The sequence below is a fragment of the Lampris incognitus genome, chromosome 7 (genome assembly GCF_029633865.1).
Source record: "Lampris incognitus isolate fLamInc1 chromosome 7, fLamInc1.hap2, whole genome shotgun sequence".
Lineage (NCBI taxonomy): Eukaryota > Metazoa > Chordata > Actinopteri > Lampriformes > Lampridae > Lampris > Lampris incognitus.
The window spans coordinates 54342508-54349620 of NC_079217.1; the positions used below are offsets into that span (position 1 = coordinate 54342508).

General features: G+C 45.3%; 1 protein-coding gene across 2 annotated transcripts in view; it reads right to left on the bottom strand.

Annotated features, from left to right (window-relative positions):
* rasa2 (RAS p21 protein activator 2) overlaps positions 1 to 4760 on the bottom strand; it is an 84485-nt gene extending 79725 nt beyond the window's left edge. Inside the window, exon 1 of one of the 2 annotated variants that reach the window (XR_008810510.1) lies at positions 4633 to 4760. The gene's annotated coding sequence lies outside the window, so the exon portion shown is untranslated. The remainder of the gene's footprint in view (positions 1 to 4632) is intronic. The other variant, XM_056283292.1, reaches the window with a different exon arrangement.
* Between the last annotated feature and the right edge of the window lie 2353 nt (positions 4761 to 7113).

The following is a 7113-nucleotide window of genomic DNA, read 5'->3' on the forward strand; positions in this document are numbered from 1 at the left end:
TGGTCACACACGTGCACGTTGTGTCCTCAAAGGTTGTGATTGGTCAAGTATAATGGAAGTGCGTGATTTAATACAATTTCAGATGCATTCACCATATAATTTAAACACTTTGATATTGCCAAATTACACAAATTATTTATTGCAGACACATAAAATCCAGATCTGTGTTTGTCCTGTGTAGCATCAATACCAAATTTGTGCTACAGTGTGGAACAGGTCAGCGTTACACAAATAGGTAGTAGATGCAATCAAGCCACTTCCATGTTATGTAACAGAATTAGTTTAAAAAATACACATATACAAAGTGTCTCAGTCAGTCAGTCTAATTGACTCAGGACAGGTTAAACTGTGCCCGTACACATTCAACAACACAACGTGCAAGTGTTTATGCTTTGGCTCTCGTCATTTAGTTCAAATTCACCATCCCAGTGCTCAGTCCTGAGTAATTTTCTGTATAATTTTAACAGCATCATCTATAATGTGCTCATCCTTTTGGGTCTCCCTTCCTCTCCCTCAGTATCATCAAGCACGTATAACTGCCTGCTGATGCAATTCTTTAACTGAAGAATTCACTATTGCCTGTAGTTGACCACTTTGCTATGATAATCAATGACATATTTGGCCATTAAGGTCTCTGAGAATACGTTTAAAAGAATGAAATTATATATCCTATAAATACATGAGGCCGCATGGTGGTGCAGTGGTTAGCGCAGTCGCCTCACAGCAAGAAGGTCCTGGGTTCGAACCCCGGGGTTGTCCAAACTTGAATCGGCTGTACTAAATTGTCCTTAGGTATGACAGTGTGTGTGTCAGCCCTGTGATGGCCTGGCGGCCTGTCCAGGGTGTCTCCCCGCCTGCCGCCCAATGACTGCTGGAAATAGGCTCCAGCATCCCCGCAACCCTGAGAGCGGAATAAGCAGTTCAGATAATGGATGGATGAATATATGAAATAAATAAAAGCACTACATCCCGAAACAACTTTCCCTATTCCTCCTACTCCAATTCGTTTGCTTAAGAGGGCAGCAATCTTCATGTCTGCAACTGAAAGACAACTTATCAAGGCATCATTAAGCGCCAAGTTAGCTAGTAAGTAAACTAGCTGTTGGGATTTTAACTGGTCTAAAAATTCAGCTGGTGTTTCAGTTGGCACGCACGCATGCACACACACATCCACCACATCCCACCATTATCATCTGTGGTTTGCTGTAACAGCCAATCCAATTTACAGCCCTGTTCTCTTCATGTGGAGCTTGCTGTTAGGTGTTGCTGCACACAAATGTGAACTGGAGCAAATGCCAAAAGTCCTATCTAGATTGGATCACCAAAAGAAACAATTCTTTAGTGTGAAAGATATTTTTTCAATAATGCAAGAGGTGCAGTTCAAGCAGAATTTTGGCAATTGTTACTTGGATGGCCCAGCAAAGTGGCAGACTGGCAGCCCAAACCATTCACAGCCACTCAACACTGTGACTCTCCTGTAGTCCATCAATAACTTCCCAGTAGGTCAGAATTAGACAGGTGGATTATAAAATAGGCATGGGTTGTGGCTGATATTTTTCCTAGCGGTTTAAAGGCATACTAAGCCTGGAAATGGTAAGAACAGCCAGATCAGCTCATTAACACGTAATTTATAATGATCTATGGCTATAATACCCAATGAAAAAACTACAACTAATTTATCACCTAGCTGTCACTAAATAGATAATCTGGTAGAAGTACAGTATACATTTGCCCACACACTTAACTCCATCTCCTATATGTCAAGTCTCAGAAAAACAGGACTACCTGTCCAAACGATACATGAGAAAGTCGTGAAATGCATCAAAACAAACTAACAAATATTTCAATAAAAGGGGGGGAGAAGCGATAAAAATAGGAAAAAAATAACATGTTCCTGCAATCACTTTTCTCCACCTATGTCATACACAGCACAATTCAACTAGCAGATGGGAGGCCCAATACTAGCTCTTGTGGTAAATTACATGACTACCTGCACGACTATACTGACTGCGGAGAGTCAAGATGTCTGGGGGGTCCTCATAACATACCATTCATAATTTACCACTCCAGTCTGTGTTGATGTGCATGATTCAAATAAGTGGACAATGTGTCTTAAAGTGCACTATTTTGATGCCAATGGAAATGGACATATTTTACGGATTGTTTCTTGAAGAAACAGTTGTGGACTAATTAAGTGTATATTGACATTCAGAAATGGTTTATGTATACATGTGCATTTCTATTTGAGCTATAGACATTCGATATGTAGTAAAAATTGTACATTTTTAATAACATGGTAGTGTCATTTTTAAGTGTCCCAAAATTGACTTGACTTATTTATTTACGACAGTGCAACCTTTATGATAGACTGAAGTAGCATGGTCTTTGAGCATCAGAATTAGTTTAAATGCATGCAGTATGTGCAACAGTAAGTGTTGTCATACTGCACAAGGAGTTTAACTCTATTGCTTGTGAAGAACACGTTTGTAAATGTAACAAACGGAATAGTAGCAGCGTATAACGGATGCATAAACACGTAAAATTCGGGGGGGGGGGTTAAAAATTAGAAGAGGTGGGGTTCCTTCGGTAGAAAATGCAGTCTCTGTTAGAGCCATACTGATTTCACTGGATGCTGCGGTTGTAGGTGAATATAAAGAAAATAAACACAAAAACAGACCTAAAGGAAGCTGAACTGAGCTGCAAGACAAACAGAAATGTTTAAGATTACTACTTGCCAGTACAGAGTTGTCTTACTTCATTGGTAAAGGTGTTGGACACTAGCAGTGGGCGTGCAGTGTCCAGTTCAGTTGATGAGTGCCACTTAAAAAAATAAATTTGTTTCTGACTGATTGCAACGTAAACCAAGGTATAGGGCGAATCAAAAGGATTTGCGAGAGAGAGCAATCTTATGTTCTGTTTTACCTTTGTAAGATCACCCAAAGGGGGAAAATTAACCAGCTAATGTGTCACCCTTCAAGAAGGCAACTTGTAGGTATCCTGCTCAAAAATATTTTGACAGGTGTGACTACACAGGGGATCAAGCATGGCCCCTCTAATAGAAGGACTACCTTGCCGACCGTCACCTTCACCAACTGGCTGTTTTGTTGTCCTAGTTGTTTGTAAGAATAAAAGTGGTATTCAAATAACAAACACCTCTACTGATACCTTTGAAAATATAAGCTGTAGAAAAAAGAACAAAGTATCCCTCTGCTGAACGAGGAAGAATGAAGTTTCGTAAGAAGGCAAACTCAGTTACATGCCACCGTAGTTCCTCTATTTTGTTCTGCTTATGGTTTTGTTAATTCATAGTAGTGAAACTGAAATTGGGTCTTGCCAATTGCCATTTTTATTATCTTGCGCATACTTTCAGCCTTGCACTTAACCTGTATCACTTCTGACATTGCGGACAGATACAAAATTTCCTCACACAATAAAACCTACTCATGTTTCCTCCCAGCAAACTAATGGCTGTGGCAAAAAGATTCCAGACTTCCCCCCAACGGTGTCTATTAAAAAAAAAAACTTTGCGTGGAAATTTTCAAAATAAAATCTCAGTTCCAGGAAGATAAACAGTGCCTGTGCTCATCTGAAAACAAAAGCAAAGTTAATTGGGAAACTTTAAAACTAACCATTTACTCAGTCGACTGGGACACCGTTATGGTCAAGTTATGGCGGTGGTGGTGTGCGTCACAGACAGACAGACAAGAGACGGAATAAGTGTTGCCCTCAATCACCTACGACCAATGATATATATCACAAGATACAGTAAAGACGGGGCGGTTTGGAACTCGGAAATGATCGGACGTTAGCCAACACTTGAAGCTAGCCTCCGGAGGGTGGGGGGGTGGCAGGGTGAACTTTGACCCTAGGTGGGTTACAGCGACTCGCACCCCGAGAGAGAAAACAGAAGTCTCGCGGCGGGGCGTCAGGCGTGAATGGAGGTCGTCAAGGTAAACGGGACAAACTCTCTCCTCGACTAAACGCCGAGAGAGAAAGGCGGCAAAAAAAGAGAGAAGATTTTAACGAGGAAGAGACGAACGTCTACACAAGAGCGAGGCGATCGGCTACGTGAACGCGGATTCCCGGAGCTGGATGAGCCGGTGGACGATTAATCTCCCACCTCTTCACCTGACTTACGCAACATCCCCATGCCCGAGAACACACGCGGTGGGAAACGTTAGCTTACCGGAGCGGCGCGGCTATCTGCCGCCGACACAACGAAGTAAACACCGGGGAGGAGGAGGGGAGGGGGGGTTAACGCTAGCTCGTCTAGCTTTGCCGGACGGCTCGCGACAACGCGGCCGGTTAGATGAGCCGCTCGCGCAAAGCCGTCCTCGATTTAAAAAAAAAAGGCGGCCAGCTTGCTCGCGGAGCCGCGTCCAAATGAATGAATCATTCGCGACAAAGCTCGCGCTGGTCGCTCACGCTAACTCCCCGCGCGCGAGCCGACCGACCAGTTCCTGTGTTGATAAACACCGCGCCCCTCGTTTTCCCTCGCCAGTCGTTAAATCTCCCCCCCTCCTCCTCCTTCTCCTCCTCCTCCTCCTCCTTCTTGTCCTCCGGACGTCTCCGCTCCGCGAAAGCGCGATTCGAAAAAGCCCCCCCCCCCCCAAAAAAAACGGTTAAACTTACATATTTTCCCCCTCAGGCTCTGTAAAATCCGAATTCTCTTGTCATCTTCTTCCGCCATGGTCCGACCCTGGCCGCGTCGCTCCTACGGTACGCCCGGCGCTACCTTATCACATCCGTCTATGAACGCGAGGCGAGCGGCTCAGAGCCAGCCCCGCTGTGGCGTCACCAAGCCTCACCTACACACTTCGGCGCGCGGGGGCGGGTGTGGGGGGGGGGGGACTTTCGGTTCACACATGCTCTCTCTCTCTCTCTCTCTCTCTCTCTCTCTCTCTCTCTCTCTCTCTCTTCTCTCTCTCTCTCTCTCTCTCTCTCTCTCTCTCTCTCTCTCTCTCTCTCTCTCTCTCTCTCTCTCTCTCTCTCTCTCTCTCTCTCTCTCTCTCTCTCTCTCTCTCTCTCTCTCTCTCTCTCTCTCTCTCTCTCTCTCTCTCTCTCTCTCTCTCTCTCTCTCTCTCTCTCTCTCGCAGGATATCCGAAAACCTTATGAGTTGATGAGCCGGGCTTTGGAAAAGTTCGTCGAAGTTTTACAGGTTTTTTTGGGGGGGGGGCATCAAAGGCGACGGGTCTGTCGTAGCTATCGCCTCAGACGCAGCGACGGCACGGGAGCCATTCACAACAGCGAGTCAACCGTGAGTGTGTCTTGCCCACCTTCTCTGTGTGTATGTTCAGCTGGGGTTTGTGAGGACCCGCAACGGTAGAGTTGTTTTTTTTTTCTTATGCAAAATGATATTTTGGCCGAGCTTAACTTCTTTAAGGGTCTATGGTGGGTGACGACTTGGGTTTAGGGTTAGGTTGAGGGTAAGGGTAGATTAATGCATGCAGTTCTGATGGTTAGGGGCTATAGGGAGTGAATGTAGTCAATGAAATGAGTGTCCTCAGAATTATAGAAAAACAAACACTGTGTGTGTGTGCGTGCGCGAGCGCGTGCGCTTGTTTGTTTAAGGCTGCGTCCAGCCTAACAGTTTTAAACTAATCTTTTCGCTCTGCTTTTGCCCTCCGTTCACATACGTTTATACGCACCACAGATTCCCATCCAAGTTTATGTGAAGGGGCGCAAACGTGTGTGGTGCGATTCCACGTGTTTCCCATAGAGGCGCTCAATTGGAAATGGCACTAAACAAACCACAAGTGAGGTAACCGTTCCCGGGAAGAGGCTGCCACTGCTCCTGTTCCGGGCAATGAAAGATGGGGCAATCCAATGAGACAGGTTGTCCAGAAATGGTTGCTGACATACGAAAATAACGGAAATTACATCATCGCCCTGGTGACGCCTAGGCAAAATGGAAGAAAAAAAGTATTCCCCATCTTGCATTCTCAATTTATTTAAAGGGGGTATGCTGGTAAACTTTTCCAGCTTTCGGTAGCGATTAAGTTTGTTCCTTATCCTGGCCCTGTGATGGCCTGGCGGCCTGTCCAGGGTGTCTCCCCGCCTGCCGCCCCAATGACTGCTGGGATAGGCTCCAGCATCCCCGCGACCCCGAGAGCGGTTTGGATAATGGTTGAGTGGAGTATCAAAAAGAAAAAGGAACACTCCCTTCTTGGAGCCACTTTTCAATATCCCACTCAGTGCTTCCTCCTACGAAATTAGTGACTTTGACGTCCCCATGTGGATTAGTCATTTATGACTGACAGGCCGAAACGGTGCTTTGCAAGCAAAAGTTTTGGAGGTCACATACTTGCGCTCGCACTTGTGTGGGGTATGTAACAGGTGATTATAGAACTTTTCAAAGTGTTCTCCAAAGCGGATACAGTTTAAAACGCTGGCCTCGTGTTTTAGTGTGGATGACGGAAACGGGGCTTTTTGTTTTAATTGCTGACGTATGATCGACTCGTGATCTCAGGTACAGCTGCCGGCTCAAGTTGCGAGCACGTGCCCACTAGAAGGGATTTCAGCAGTTTTCTATTCCAGCGCTTCAACGTGAATGGCAAACTTCTTGAAAATTTGGTAAGCGTGGGGGGGGGGGTGTCACTACTACTATTGGACACTAGATGGCACACTGGGGCATTTATTTGCGTTTGTAACGAAAGCAGGATCTTTCGAGTTGTTATAGCCTACAGCAGTGTTTCCCAACCCAGTCCTCAAGGAACCCCTATCCTGCAGGTTTTCTTTACAACCCTGAATAGATATCTGTTTGTAGTTATTCAACCAATCAGCAATGAATTATGTCAGATGTTGCACACCTTGCATAATTAAGTGCTGTGATATAATTGGTTGAGTAAGTACAAGCAGGGCTACCTATGCAGGGTTACAATGAAAATCTGCAGGATAGGGGTTCCTTGAGGACTACTCTACTTTCTACTCTAACCAGAGTAGAAAAAGAAGTGGGAGGCCGCGTTGCACAACTGAGCAAGAAGATAAGTACAATAGAGTCTCTAGTTTGAGAAACAGACGCCTCACAGGTCCCCAACTGGCATCTTCATTAAATAGTACCTGTTAGAGCCTGTTTGTGCTGTCCTCTGAAGGGAGTAGTACACACCGGTGTA